The sequence below is a fragment of the Cynocephalus volans genome, chromosome X (genome assembly GCF_027409185.1).
Source record: "Cynocephalus volans isolate mCynVol1 chromosome X, mCynVol1.pri, whole genome shotgun sequence".
Taxonomy (NCBI): Eukaryota; Metazoa; Chordata; class Mammalia; order Dermoptera; family Cynocephalidae; genus Cynocephalus; species Cynocephalus volans.
The window spans coordinates 12,604,081-12,620,660 of NC_084478.1; the positions used below are offsets into that span (position 1 = coordinate 12,604,081).

Below are 16,580 nucleotides of genomic sequence, written 5' to 3' on the forward strand. Positions count from 1 at the left end.
AACATGCAGAAGTAATTTGTGAGAAGAAGAGTCAGGATAGTGGTTAGATCTGGGTGAGGGCAGGAAGTGGTGGCTATGGACTGGCAAGAAGCAGGAGGGAAGTTTTTAGGAGACAGGAATACCCCGTATCTTGATCTGAGAGGAGGTTACAGGGGTGTATGCCCATGTGAAAATTCATCGACCTGTGCACTGCAGATTTGTATATTTTATTCTTTGTAAATTTTACCCTAAGTATAATCTAAAAGAAAAGGGAATAAATTATAAAAACAAAAACACAAACTGCAGGTTTCTCTCTCTTTGTTATCTCCCATCTGCCCTTTTCTCTCCTCTCTGCCCACTTTTATTCCAGTTTACTTTGACTCCGTGCTTAGTGTGTGAGTTTCTGGCATTTTGGCCACAGTACGTATTAAATTAAAACTGTATACATCTACACCCTTAAGCATCATCAGATGACCACAATATTGAAAGTTAAATACAGAGGGGGAAGAATGGGATCTATCATTGCAACCGAAAGGAAACAAAATCACACGAGTGCATTATGAGTTTCAGACCGTCAATATCTAACCCTGGTTCCTTGTTTAAGAAAACCTAAGGAAGGTGCGTGCCAGGTGACCCTGACTTCTCTAGCAAAGCCCTCTGGCTCCTGTCACAGAACATCTTTCAATCCAGTGTGGGTCTTCCTATGGTTTTCCAACTTATGACACACAAATTGCAATGACCTTTTGATCCAGGACCTAAAAATAATAATAATAACAACAATAATAAAAATAATTATTCTGTTCTAGAAAGACTTCTCAAATTCAAGGGGATATCAGACAACTCTGCACTTTTTATGTGTCCCTATTGTAACATGCCCACACCAGCCCTGGTGGTCATGGCGACATGAGAATGTTTGCATTTGCTTTCGTGACAACTGGAGAGTTACTGCCATTTGTACTTCTGAGAAGCCCCCCTCCTCACTTTTTTTATTTGGTGGAAAACACCATCACGGTTTATCATTTTGTCCAAGTTAAGGAGATCCTTGAGACTTCCCGGGAGTCACTTTAGATTAATCATCTCATCGTCTCCGTGAAGAAGTTCAAGGTCTTCAATGGATTGTCCCACAAAAAAAGGTCAGCCCAGACCACCTGGATTTTGCTTTAAATGACTATCATCACAATTCCAGCATGATCTTCTAGACTCTGTGCTCTTGGCGTTTTTAACTGAGGCCGCCAGAGTGTCACTAGGAACGTAAATGATAACTCACAGCTCTGGGTAGTGTCATCTCCATCATCACTGCTCACTTTACATGACAGCAGTCATGCGACTGAGTGTGAGTGTGGGAAAGTCTATGGTTGATTCGTGTCTGAGAAACACAGTGATAGTATCTCCAACCACAGGGTGTCATTCCTCTAAACTTGAACGCATCCTCTCTCTTTATACAGTATCTGCTTTTGTGTAATACTTTTTATTGTGGAAAACATACATAACACAGAACTTACCATCTTACCCATGTTTAGGTGTACACATCAGTGGCATTAAGTATATTTAGTGGCAGTGCAATCATCACCTCCATCATCTCCAGAACTTTTTCATCTTCCCCAGCTGAAACTCTGTCCCCAATTCCTGCCTCCTGCAGTCCCTGGCAACACCCATTCAACTTACTGTCTCCATAGATCTGACTCCCCTGGGTACCTCATATGGGTGCAATCAGACAGTATTTGTCCTTTTGGGCCTGGCTCATCTCACTCAGCATAATGTCCTCAAGTTTCATCCTCGTTGTAGCGTGGTCAGAATCTCCTTCCTTGTAAGGCCGAGGAACACTCCATCGTATGTATGTGTAGACCGCTTTTGCTTAGCCAGTCATACATCGATGGACATTTGGTTGGTCCCACATTTTGGCTATTGTGAATAGTGCAGTGACCACGGGGGTGCACACAGCCGCTCGGGGCCGACTGCAGCTCTCTGCGCTGTGCACCAGCAGTGCGGTTGCTGGGTCATGTGCTGCCTCTAGGTTTCAGCCTTTGAGGAATTGCTGGACCGTTCACCACAGCAGCTGCACCATCTCACATTCCCACCAGCAGTGCACAGCAACCTCCGCATCCTCACTACCATTTATATATGTGCATATATATTCATTATAATGATGATTATTTTAAATAAAAGTACTAGTTTTTAAAAGGTCTTCAGTCAAATGGATAGAGGAGACAAGGAGGCAAGTGTGCATTTGCACTTTCTCCTATGCTGCTATCATTTGAGGGTCACTTTTATCTTTTTACAGGACACAAAGAAGGCCACAGATGGCTCTTATTACAATTGACATGGGATTTCTCTATTTTGTGATACTCTTTTGATGTGAATAAATGCCATCCACTATGGAGAGGGCCAGGAAGCACTGCGTCTGCCAGTGAGGACTTGGGAGTCTAGCTTTGCCATGTTCATCTGGGCTCAGCTCCCTCGTCTATAAAATGGGGATCACAATTGTACATGTATCAGTGGGCTGTCATGAGAACTGAAGGTACTAGAACTCAGAAAGTGTTTAGAATGGGGCCTGATCTATACAAAGCACAGGGCAAGCATGGAAGCAACATCTTGTGAGAGCCAGGGATTTGTTGGCCGGTGTTCAGAGCCCGAACTCTCCCTAACAGTCCCTCTTTCACTACAGAGGGCTCATTTCTTTCTTTGGGGACATTTTTCCTCCCGGTTCAAAATCTCCTACTGCTATGAAGACTATTTACTAATCTTCTGAATGTGTGAATTCTTGTACAAGGCTCAAGGGTAAACATTGTAAATAAGGTATATGAGTCTCTCAAATTTGGTCTTCAGGAAAAACATATCCACACCCACCCCACTGCTTTCCACATGGACAGCGCCATAGCATCCCTGAGCTGGCACATTTTGCTGCCGACTACAGCATCCCCATCCTGACACCCTCCATCAAAGCTCACTGATCCTGTGGCCACTCCCGCAGACCTCCACGGGCAAGGAAGTCCTCCTAGATAGTGAGTTAGTCACCCTGCAGTCAAGCCCAAACCCACTGTGCTAGCGTGACTTCCTGAGAGGTAAAACTGCTGCCTTCATGCAATTAGAAAGGAGACTGGGGGACAGTGGAATACGGTGTTAGAAATATCAGGCTTCCCAGCAAGGAGATACAGTTTGGAGGCCCCTGAAGTCTTCCGCATGGGCAGCTGCCTACATTCTCCACACACCTGGTGACTGAGCAGATCTCACCCCACTCCTTTCTGCAGAGCAACATGGGGAAGCTCCAGGGTTATAATCTTCTGATTGTCCTTTCCACTTACTGCCAACAATTCCAATAGACAAGAGATCCAAATAAGTTGGTTCACGATGTAAATTTTGCTTCATAGAGATATTTGCTTTATGTAAAATACATCAAGATATTCTAAAGTTGCAGGCTGGCCAGCCGGCTCAGTTGTTTAGAGCCTAGTGTTGATAAAGGTCAAGGGTTCAGATGCCTGTGACCAGCCACAAAAAAAAAAAAAAAAAAAAGTTGCACCCCAAAGAAGCCAATATCTAAAAGTGAAATTGTGAGCCAGTGATGGGTAAGAAATGTAAACAGGCGTGGTTTGTTGTGCTTAACATGTAGATCTCCAAGGTCATGTTCATTCCATTTTTAATTATAAAACTATGTATGCCTTTCATTAAAAACATACAAATTATAGAGAAATATGCAAATAAGAATGAAAGTTGTCACACTACCCAAATGATCTCCCTAGAATTACACATTTTGTATGCATCTTCTAAACTTCTAAAAAAAAGCACATCCATATCTATTTGTATAGATCAAAAAAATCAGATGTGTATTCTTTTGTCACAGATGGTCATACCTTATGTGTTATTGTTTTCCTTTGTAGATATAATACAAAGGTTTCTTCAGACAGTTCATAGAGATTAACTCATTCTTGGCGATAGCCGTGTAATATGCCACTGTAATCTTGCATGTCCCATCGTTTATTTAGGCTTTCCTCTACTCATAGACATTTGTTATTTCCAATTTTTCCCTATTGCAAATGGTGCTGAAATTAACATCTGTTTACATTTGTTTTTGCAAACGTATACATATCTTAGTACTAAGTCCTGGAATTGGAACTGCTGAATAAGAAATATGAACGTTTCAACTTTTGAAAGATGTTGTAATATTGTACTCCAAAAACTGTCTTACAAATTGATATTGCCACCATGGTCATGGATTGTTTTACTGTTATCTAAAATATTTAGAACACTAATTGAAGGCCAATACGTGTTAGAATACTTAAATACACTTTCAGACAATAAGGATGACACAAATATTAAGCGCTCTAAACCGTGGCTGATGCAATCTATTTTTTTTCCCTCCTGGGTGTTCCTGGCTTGACTTCATGATGACTCTGCCTCCTCTTCAGTCTCTGAGATGAAGCAGCTGCACTACAAACTGATTGGCCTCCTTTTCAGCTTTGCGTCATGGGTTTTCGGTATAATCCTAGCAAAAAGCAGATCCTGGCACATATGGGAATTCGGCAGCAAGGTTGTTCCCGTTGTGTTCATTGGACTTTGGGATGCTTTTTATTTTCAAATACTTAACATCTCTGGTTCAGTAACTGATGTGCAAGTGCACAGCACTCTCAACTCGAACTGGACCATTTCAAGTGAAATTGAGTATGGGCGGACCCTGATATTGTTGGCTAATATGATAAAGGCAACAGTCCTGCTGTTCAGCTCCACAGCCTTTTGGCTCAGCTGCACCCAGGACCCGTACCAATATTTTATCCAGTCCTGTTACAACATCTCCGCCTTCTTTCTTTTCTTTAGCTCTGTTTGTACGGTTAGTTCAGTGACCTGGAATTTTGCCATGGACTTTTGCGGCCAAACCACCCTTGACTTTCCACTTAACTTTCCGGTAGGAAAAGAAATGCTGACAAAGAAACGCTGCACCTATGTGTTTCCACTAGGAATCATAACTGCCACCCTCTCAGTCCTAAGTGCCAGCTTGTTTATGTGAGGCACGTTTAACAAAATGTCTGAATCAAGAGAGACACATGGTTATGTCCAAATGTTCAAAATAAGAGACCTGAATGGAGGGCTTTTACTTTTTGGAAAGGCTGCCAATAGCTTTTTGAAGAAATTTGGTACCTACACATAATATTATTTTCATCATCTACTCATTTGAAATAAAACATATTCATTTGGTGTCTCAGGGCATGTCTAAAGCTTATTCTCGTATTCTCCTCTTCTGCTCCAATCTGCAAATCTATTCCTTTCTTTGAAGCTTTTTACTTGCTGAAATCTGGAGGCGAATATCTTCTATACACACACTGTCAAAAACCAGAGGCAGGGAAAGTACTGGTATAATTCAGGTCCGCATCAAGAAACACAACCAACTCCAAGATGAATGAAAGTTTAGAATAAGCTCACATGTACACACAGGAGAATATTATAGTCATGTTTAGGGCTTAGAGATCTTTAAGACCTTATTTTTGGTTAGGTTGGAGCATGGTTCCTTAACCTCAGGGCTATGGACGTCTTGGGCTGAGTTCTTCCGGGGGTAGGGAGGCTGTACGGGGCACTGGAGGATGTCTGCAGCATCAGTGGCCTCTACCCACTGGATGACAGTAGCATCCCCTCTCCTCTCAGTGGCGACAACCAGAAATGTTCAGACTTTTCCACGTGGCCTTTTCCAAAATTGCCCCCCATTGAGAACCACTGGGCTAAATGTAGTCAATGACCCAGACTAATGGATGTTATGGTATGTTGAGAGGATTGTGAGAAAAACTTATCAACTAAAACTGAACAAGCTCAATACAGCACAGCATTTATGTGCCTGGGTCAGTCGCCGCCTTTAACTCGGTGGCCTAGTGGAGGTGATTTTGCTTCATCTCCTAGGGGACATGTGGCAGTGTCAATGTCAATGAAAAATGGAATCTCCAAAGTGCTGAAAGAAAGTAATAATAGACCAGTAATTTCTATATCTACTAACCGATCACTCAAGAATAAGGACAAAATGAAGGCAGTTTCACATCAAGAACTTACAGAAAAGAGACACCTGGAAAAGAAAATAATTGAATCGGGAATGAGGTTGGATCCAGAAGCAACGATGAGCAAAGAAACTGATAGGCAGGTGCGTAAATCTAAACCAGCACTGATTATAATTTGTAAGTGTCTGTGTTCCACGTTCACATATAACGTGTAAAGTAGGAGAGGGATAATGAGGGCCAAAGCTTTTTAATGCTTTTGCTTATTGTGGGCCATTCATCATCTTTAGATTTTAAGTGAATAAATATGTTAAAAATTGAAGGGTAACCACTAAACAGACACAAAGAGAATGAGAAGAAATTGAAGGTGGAAGGATGAAAAGGAAGAAGCAAAACGATAATTTCTCAAAGGCAACATGATTGTCTCTGTAGAAAACCCACGAGAAGACTCCAGAGTCATGATCCCCTTTCTAAGAATCTTCTAGAAAAGGCAGCAAGACACAGACAGAAACAGAGCAGTGATGGCCTGGTGCTGGGAGTGGAGGGAGCAGTGAGCTCGAGGGGACACTAGGAGACATTTGGGGGGACGGGCATGTTCTACAGCTGGAATGTGGTCGGGGTCTCACGATAATGCAGTTTTCTAAAACTCTTCAAACCGTTACGTCAAAGAGACACCTGCACTCCCATGTTCACTGCAGCATTGTTCACAATAGTCGAGATATGGAAACAACAGAAGCATCCATCAGCAGAGGAACGGACCAGGAAAACGTGGTGTACACGCACGATGGGCTACTAGTCAGCCTGAAAGACAGAAGCGAATCCTGTCATTTGCAACAACGCGGATAAACGTGAAGACGTTATGTGAAGTGAAATAAGCCAGGTACAGAAAGACAAATTCTGCACGATCTCACTCATCTGTGGAATCTAACAAAGTGGAACTCATGGAAGTGGAGAGTAGAATGGTGGTCACCAGAGGCCGGGGAGTCGGGGTGGGGATGTTGGTCAAAGAGCACAAGATTTCGGTTAGGACGAATCAGTTCAAGACATCTGTCTACTGTACAACGCGGTGACTATAGTTAATAACAACGGGTTGTATTCTTAAATATCACTGACATGGGGTGGGCCAGTTAGCTCAGCTGCTTAGAGCGGGGTGTTACAACACCAAGGTCAAGGGTTGGATGCCCGTGCCCGCCAGCCGCAAAAAAGAAAAAGGAAAATCACTGAGAGTAGATTTTGGGTTCTCACCACACAGAAAAAGTGATAAATATGTGAGGTGATGCATATGTTACTTACCTCCTTTTAGCCATCCCACAAGTTATACATACTTCAAAACAACATGTTATATACTATAAATATATAAAATTTTTGTCAGTTAAAATAAATAACGAAAGAATGACTCGGAATTGAACACACACACACACAGCTCTTGAATTCCACCTCGCAGATATATCCACTCTTAATTTGGGGGCACAAAATTCTTCTCCATTCTTTTTAACATATACACACGTGCACATTTTTACAGAAATGAGATCACAGCATGCAAATAATTATGCACTTAATCCTATATATCACACACACACACACTCTGCACATTTTCCTGTTAGTTCATATATTTTCATTTGATGCGTATTAACAGCTGAGTGGAACTCCCGTGCACTTGGTTCCCAGTGGGCTTGGGATCAAACTGGCCGTGTTCAAATGCTGGCTCTGCCACAGTGGAAACAGAAACAGTAAATGTAAAAACATTTGGCTTCAGCCTTGGCTTAGAGCAGGTCTTTCAACCTTGGTACTATTGACATTTGGGGCCAGAGAATTCTCATGGGGGCTGTCTTGTGCCTGATGGGATGTTTAGCAGCTTCCCTGATCCCCACGAACTAGATGCCAGTAGCACCCCCCAAGTTGTGATAACCAAAAAGTCCTCCAAACATTGTTCAATGTCCCCTTGGGTGGGGTGGGGACAAAGTCGCCCCTCGTTGAGAACCAATGTCTTAGAGTCAAAGGGGCTGCAAGTCACAGAGCTATTTGAGAAAGCCTCGGAGAGAACCAATATTATGCTGAGGGTTTGAAGTCAGGGCGGGAATCTGAAGAACTGTCACATGTCAGGGACAGAAGGACCGAATAATGACATCCCTGGGAAAGGAGTTATTTAGATATACAATGTACGTGGCTCTCTCTGTTCTGATACAGAAACGCTTCCCTAGATATGCCCAGGTTTCTCCCAAACTGTGCAAGACGGAGGTCTTGCTGGGGTCGTCATTCCATGCTAAATTCAGAGGTCCTGGGATGTAAACTTCTAGTTTGGAAGCCACAGACAACATTCATGGCTCATTTGTATAATATGCGGTAGAAAATGGAAATCCCATGTTAGGGAGGAGGGAAGTGTTTGGGAAGGAATAGGTCACGCAAAGGGCATAAAGAAATATCACGATTTGTAAGAATGAATACGCTAATAATAAATATTAAAAAAAGAAATCCCACGTTAATGTTGTAAATGAAGCGTAGCAAGCAGACCCACGGTTACATAACCTGCAAAACCCTCTGACAAGCAGCGGTGGCCCGCACCCCAGCGCCAACCGCGGCAGGGGTCTGTGGTGTTTCCTGCTGGCACGTGCATGAAGTGAAAGGGCACCAGACCCCGACATAGGGCGGAGCTTGGGATCTTCAACAGCCACTAACGTGTCATCTTGGCTGCTTAACTCTGTCCCTGGCTTTCTCCATTTGCAGAACTGGAGTAGTAATTGTTCTGTCTGCATAAGATTGTTGAGAGACTAAATGAAATCACACGTAAAGTTCTTCAACACTTCATGGCACATGCGAAGCTCTCGACGCATTTTTGTTGGTGCTACTGCCACCCTCACCACTGCTGCCACCTGGACTGTTACCATCATTTATATACCCAATCTTCTATCCATAGATATTTAGTGCATTTTACTTCTCCTTCATGAACAATGCTGGCCGAGCATCCTTTTATTTCACCTGCAAAATATTAGGATATGATAGTAGATACACAATGTATGAAGTCCTAGAACCATAGCAATCCTCAGGATCCTACATGAATTTTCTAGGAACAATCTAGCTAATGAGGTTTTACTTTTCCTTTAGTATACCTGCTGCTTAGCGGGACTGGCTTTGCAGGCAGAGGGAGCTGCAAGGCATTCTGGGGTGCGGTGGCTGTACCGCTGGGGAGAAGGGAGGAGACCAGCCCCGGCAGAATGAGGGCTGGGGGTGGGGTGCAGTCACCAAGGCCAGCTTCGGTGGAGTCGGGAGAATTCTGTGAGGTCAATCTGTTCACCCAACAACGCAGGCCTGCGGCTGGGCCAGAAAAGGAGCCCCCCGGGAAGAAGCCTGTCACCGCACAGGGAGGCGTGGCAGGGCCGTGAAATGGCCGTGCACGGCTGCAAGGCTGCCTCGGGCCCTACTGGCAGTGGCAGAAGCTGCCCTGTGAGTCCCCGTAATAGGAATCGCTTCCCCTTTCAGAGCAGCAGCCCTTGCTCCTGCTTGAGAATCATGACCCGTCAGATCCTCGACAGGAATTGCTGTGAATGTCACCCTCAGACCAAAATATGGCTGGAGTGTCTTAGATGGAAAAGTTACTGCCGAGCCAATTTTGAGACGCTCCTGAGTAAGAGAATCGTGTCTCCCAGAATCTCTGGGGCATGCGAGGGACGTTGAGACTCTTAATTACAAATAAGCCAAACCAACTTGAGTTAGGCTCTCAGTGGTTCTCAACTGCAATGATTTTTGTCCCCCCAGGGGACATCTGGCAATGTCTGCAGACATTTTTTGTTGCTACCGCTTAGGGGGTGGGGTTGCTACAGGCGTCTAGTGCACGGGGGCCAGGGATGTTACTAAACTTCTGAAAGGACAGGCAAGGGACAGCTCCCACCACTAAGAATTATCCAGCCCAAAATGCCAACAGTGCCTGTTTGCAAAACCCTGGCCTAAGCCAGAGAACTAAACAAACAAAATAGCACCTATTACAGGAGTCCTGGGGTACTTCACAGAACATAAGGAGAAGTCGAATCAGTCTCTGTAGCGGATTGAATTATGTCCCCCCAAAACTCCCTGCAGCTTGAATTGTGCCCCCTAAGTTTTATGTGTTAGAAACTTAGCCCCCACTGTAACTGGTAAGAGGGTGGGAAATCCTGTTACGGTTATTAGAAGGTGGAGCCTTGAAGAGGTGACTGGATTGGAGGACCGTGCAGTGGTGGATGGATTAAAAGTGGTGGTCAGGGGTGTGTTTCTGAGGGCTTTAAAAGAAGAGAGAGGAAAGTTTGTCTTTCTCTCTCTGTGCTCTCTCTGCTTCCACCATCTTGCAATGTGAGACCCCTGGGTCACTTTCGCCACCACCAGACGGACTTTGGAATTCCCAGCCTCAGAAACTGTAAGCAATAAATTTCATTTTCTTTAGAAATCACCCAGTTGGGCTGGCCCGTGGCTCAACTGGGAGAGCATGGGTTAAGTCAAGGGTTAAGATCCCCTTACTGGTCATCTTTAAAATAAATAAATAAATAAAATAAATCACCTAGTTCAGTGTACTTTATTATAAGCAACAAAAACAGACTAATAAAAAAATTTTAAAAAAACCAACAGACTAATACAATCTCCAAAAAAGAATATTTTTTTATATTTCCATTGCTTATCCATGATCCTGGGCAATAGAAGAAGTTCACGGACATTGACCAAGTTCTCCTGTACTGTATATATGACTTACCTCCCCAATTCCCAGTCTCTCAGGAAAGAATTAGATTCATCCAGCTCTGGTCAGAGCCTACTCCTATGAACGTCAGCTGTGGCCAGAAAAGCAGGGTCGTGTGGAACAAAGGTAGCACACAGAAGACACTCCATAAACATCTCCTAGGTGAATGAATGAACATGGCTGCCGGCGGCCACTCCTGTGAGTTTTGACGGTGTTCATAGGGAGGGGGCAGAAACCCACAAAGAATCCCTCACATGCGGCCTGCAGGGTTATCTGGTGTTAACTCAGGCTCATCCTGTCTGCTTGATCACTCTCCCCTGCCCTCCGAGCATTCCCGTGAACCCCCTGCACCAGTCATACAGGCAGCCAGGAACACAGGCTGTTTGTGCTAGTCCATTTCCGTTGTTCATAACAGAATATCTGAAACTAGGTAATTTATAGAGAAATGAAATTCATTTCTTAAAGTATTGGAGGCCGAGAAGTCCACGGTCCACGGAGCACATCTGCTGAGGGTTGCCTTCTGTGTGCGAACTCTCTACAGGGTCCCGTGGTGACCAGGGTGTCACATGGCAAGAATGGGCTGAGCAAGAGAGAGCTGACCTGCTCACTCGCTTTCCTTGTAGAGCCATCAGAACCACATCCATTATTCAATTAACAGCTCAATTCATTCACAAGGGTACAGCCCTCACAATCTAATCATGTCTTAAAGGCCCCACCTTTCAAATATCAAAATTGGATTTCCTATACTCAGCACTGTTACAATGGGGGTCAAGTTTCCAATACATGAAATTTTGGGGAACACATATAACCCGTAGCACTCTTGTCTCCTGCAATTTCAGCAACCCCCTGATCTCCTGAAAGCCAGGAGCCATGTTCTTTGACCTTCATTCCCCCAGCCAGCCCATTCTTCCAGCACCTAATTCCCTGTATTAAATCCTCCCTGTTTGAGACCCCCAGAGTTTTCCTGATTAAACCTGACTGACGTGGCAGAGATGGTTTCCGACACTCCTGATTACACACTTGATGATCTCGTGTGTGATGACCTGTTGGAGACTACCTCAGACCCCAGAGGCCTATCTGCTTCCTGCCAGGCCTACAGTCTCTGCAAAGCGGGGCTTCTCAAACTTCAGTGTGCATCCGCATCCCCTGGAGGGCTTGGTACAACACGGTGTCCTGGACTCCAGTCCAGCGTTTCTGATTCAGCAACTGTGAGCTTGGAATGCCAATTTGGAACAAGTCCCCGGGGACCAACTGCTGGAAATCATTCCTAACTAGAGTCTTCCTACTTCTACCTAAAGGATAATCACTTTAAACACCTGAAGGAATTATCAGTACTTTAAAAAAACAAAACACTAACTCTTCAGTGATTACAGATAAAGTTTGCATCAAGACTGCTACAACTAAGGCAGCAGTGCTGTGCCGTCCTATTTCCTAACGTGCTACCAGCGCCGATGGTTTTCAACATCGCCTTTGCACCTCCCGTGTTAATGATGGCATGGGAACCTTTGCAGGCACAGGATAAATGGACTTTTCAAAGTCAAGTGTGATACTTGATTTTGAAGTAGGAAAATTCAGCATAAATTCACCCCATACAGGCAACTTTTTAGTTGATATTTAATGCAGAGCAGCAAGAGGATAGAATCAGGCCAATCCGTCGTGGGAGAAATAAGAAGGCAGAGACAAGGTGAGAAAGAAATTCAGTTTCTAGAAAATGAGCAGAAGAAGCCCTGCACTGGAAACACTGTACGGAAGCTTGAGATCAATGGTCCATGTTCAAACAAAGTCTACTTTACCACAAGGCACTTTTCTCAAAAAGCCTGGTTTTGGAGGCAACGAGGTTGGTTTCTCAGCCAATCTGTTGGCATAAAGCTGTGACATGATCAAAAGAAGATGTCCAGTCAAAAGGAAAAATCCACCAATCCAACCACTAAACATGGCATTGCCGTATTCCGACTGGGACACGTAGGTAGGGAGGTCAGAGCCCTAGGACCTCTGCACAGTGGCATGGGCATGTAGGACACGGGCACTAAAGTGGCGAGACCGGCCAGGAAAAGCAGAGCTCCCCAGCGATGGTTGTGCTTCTCCCCAAGAACTTCCTCGGTGGCCCCAGTACCCCAGCCACGTCAGTGCTAGGAGGGTCGCCACAAGCCCCAGAGAAGCAGCAGCCCCAGCGACACACAGGAGGACGCGAGCCACGCAGAGTCAGCAGCCAGGTTCCATGGGCTGCTGTGGCCCGGGGACACACTGTCATCTGTGTCTTGAGTCACACGCATTTCCCAAAGGCCCAGCATGTACCTCTCACTCTCCAGGAAACCGAAGGAGGAAGTCAGCCTCTGAGGAAAGCACAGAGTCACCAGGGAACAGACGTGGCCAGCCACGGAGACCGAGAGCCCCGCGTTTTGAACCAGGCGAGCACCCCACTTCCCATCTTGCTCTCCAGGCCCAAGTTATTCTGGTGGAACCATGTCTCTCAGCGAAGACATTGCTGTCTTGGTAGATGGAAATCTTGAAGGATTTGCCACAGCTCATGCCGCCCAACTGCAAACATGAGATGACTCCTTTGTCAACCAAGCAGAAGGCAGCTGCTTGCTAAATCGGGTCACTTGATAACTGGGCTGCAATTTTTCACCCTTAATTAATGCAGACGAATACCTACCATTAAAGTAGGCCCGACAGAAAACCTGTGGCCAATGCAGGGCCAGGTGGGATGACCAGCAGGTTGTGACAAGTATGCGGCCATGGGAGAATTTTTGCCAGTTGGAAAAGTATTTATTTTTGCAATTTTATTTTCAAAAGGTAAACAGTTTGAAATATAAAATTATTTGGTATTACAGTAGTTGATCAAGTCTTTTTGATCAAGATATACAAAGGAGTATATCTTCATTTTCAGTAATTTTAAGTTCTCCATAGCACTGTCTCTTCCAAGCCTTGGCATCCGGTCCCGTCATTCCTAAGCCTATCTGTGTGGGAAACCTCCCATTACCCCCGCCTTCCATTAACACAGGAAATTGGGATCTTCCTGAATAAAAGAGAAGGACGCTTATGATCCAGCACTTGTGCTCCTTGGTATTTATCCAAACGAGCTGAAAACATATCCACACAAAAACCTGCACATGGATGTTTAAAGCAGCTTTATTCATAGTTGCCAAAACTTGGAAGCAACTGAGACATCCTTCGGTGAGTGAATGGATCCACCGTGGTACACCTGGACAATGGAATGTCGTTCAGCGCTAAGAAGAAATGAGCTCCCAAACCATGAAAACACACGGAGGAACGTTACATGCGTATTAGTAAGTGAAGGAAGCCATCTGAAAAGGCTACATACTGTATGATCCCTACTCTATCACATTCTGGAAATGGCAAAATGTCTGGTCTGGAATGGTGGGTCACCTCAGTTGTGCACAGTCAGTCTCAGATCAAACTCCTTGCTCTACTCTTTACCCCCTTCTCACCACTGCACTTGAGTCATCGAAAAAAGAATGGAAAAGGCAAAACAATGGAAAGAGTAAAAAGATCAGTGGTCGAAGGGGTGGGGGGAGGCAGGGATGGACAGGTGGGGCCCAGAGGAATTTTAGGGCAGTAAAACTGCTTGGCATGACACTGTAAAAGTGGGTACATGTCATTATGCATTTGTCCAAACCCAGAGAATGTGCAACAGCAAGAGTGACCCTCATGTCAACTATGGACTTTGAGTGATGATTGTTGGTCAACATAGGGTCACAGATTGTAACTAATGTCGCCCTGGTGGGGAACGTTGATAACTGGTGAGGCTGTGCATGTGTGGGTGCAGGGAGTCTGAGGGGACTCTCTGTACTTTCTCCTCAATTTTTCTGTGAACCTAAAACTGCTCTAAAACATACAGTCTGTTTTTAAAAAAGAGAGAGAGAGGCAGACAGACAGACAGATGCCGTTATCTGTCACTCCAGCTCCCAATCAGGCACGCCATAGCAAATACAAAGGAGAGTCTTCCAGGACCTCTCTGTCGGGTCACAGTAACGTTCAGAGCGCTGCACCGGCCACTGCGGCCCTTCATGACGCGCTGCCAGCGCCCCTTCCTGGGCTGGATTCTCTGCACTACCCGCCATGCGTCTCCTCCGCACCAGCCAAGCCCAGCCCTCGGGTCTGCAAGTTCTCCGCTCTGGGGCTCGTCCACACACCGTCCTCTCCTGGAATGCTTCACCCTCATCTCTGCCAGCGGAAACCTTGCCCGTTCTGAAAACCCCTCTCAAAGGCCACCTGCTCCAAGAGATGCTTCCTGCTCTACCTCACCCACCGCATCACCCTTCACTGGGAGGGTCCCCGCACATGTCACATTTTATTCTACAGAATAGTGATGAGCGTCCCTGTGCCCTGGTCTGTGAACTCCTCCAATGCTGGCAGCACAAAGCACTCATGCTCCCATATGCGCACCTTCTTGCAGCCCCTTTGCATTTCCACACTTTTCTGGCTAGCCCCAGTGCTTGCACACAACCCTGAAAATATGCCAGCATTTGGGAGGACAGCCAGCAGGGAGTGGGAATGGCTGGGGGCCTCAGCCGTGCCCCCTGACACCCGCCACCAGTCCCAAGGATGGGGGGTCTTGGGCCTCGGCCACGGCCCACAAGCACCCACGACCAGGCAGCGCCCACAACTGAGTCGCCACAGGAAGCGCCCCAGGCTCCCAAGCTGGGGCAGTGGGAAGTGAGGGCTTCAGCCACACCCCTCTGACATCTGCACCCAGCTCAGCAATGACTGGGCCACCGCTAGAAGCCCCCTGGTGTCCCCTGCAGGAATGAGGGGGGCGCCACAGGCCTCAACTCTGCCCCTCCCACTTCCACCCTCTCCCACCTCATTTCCTTCCCCTTTCCCCTCTCCCCCTCCACCCAACTGCTCCACAACAACATTATAGAATATAAAAAATAATAATAATATTAATAACTTTAGTGGGGAAAATCAATCAATAAATAAACGTTTTTCTTATATTACGTAATCTTTGACCAGAAACTGAAAATGAAAGATTGACAAATTTTACCACATAATAATTTAAAATTACTGCACAGCAAAACAACAAACAAACAAAAACAAAACCTTAGAGTGATACCATCAAGATGGTGGAATAGATGGTTCCCAGCATTGCTCTCCATGCCCCCCACAGGAGATCAACTTACAACCATTAAAACACAAAAACAGCCATCTTGAGACCACTGGAAATTGGGGGAAGAGGAGGGCAGACCCACTGAGTCCATGAAGGCATGGAAAGCCACAGTGAGTGGCAGGAGAGGGTCACTCGAGTCAGTCCCAGCCATTCTCTGGGCCGGCGTGGCACAGCACATGGAGCAGCTACCTGGAAATGACAAAGCCACCGCAGTGCCCTTTGCATAAAGCTCCTTGGAGTCTGCAGGGGAGAAGGGTGCCATGACTGTTGGGGGGAAAAAGTATGTGTGAGTGTACACACACACACACACACACACACACACATCTCACTTTGGAGTGCCCCATTCCACTTCATAGTCCAGCAGAGCAACTCATAAGCTTCCCCTGCACCCACACAGGAAAGAGGGGCTGCAGCTGACAGGAGAAAGGATTCACTTCAGAGAGTGCCATCTCCCACCTTCAGGACAAGCACAGCACCGTACACTGAGAGAGCCACTGGATCTGCTGTCTCAGAGATGAGAGGAGAGAGTAGGAGGTGGGTGTCTAATTTGCCCAGAGGTCTGTGAGTGTTTGCAGGGGACTCGTGAAGGGCCTGCCCCATGGGAAACATTTGGAGTGCCAGGGCATGGGGAGTGGTGATCCACCAGAGGAGCATTGGGGTGCGGCATTGGCAGCTGATCTGCCTCCTGATCAGCACGGGCACCACAAAGTGGACACTCGTCAGTGTGATAGAACTGCAGGGGGCACAGATCCTGGGAAAGACTCAGTCCCAGACTGGATTCTCCACACAGTCCAGTTGG

At 45.9% G+C, this 16,580-nt stretch overlaps 1 pseudogene; it reads left to right on the plus strand.

Annotated features, from left to right (window-relative positions):
* LOC134367178 (claudin-34-like) overlaps positions 1-15,281 on the plus strand; it is a 28,873-nt pseudogene extending 13,592 nt beyond the window's left edge.
* The last annotated feature ends 1,299 nt before the right edge of the window (positions 15,282-16,580 follow it).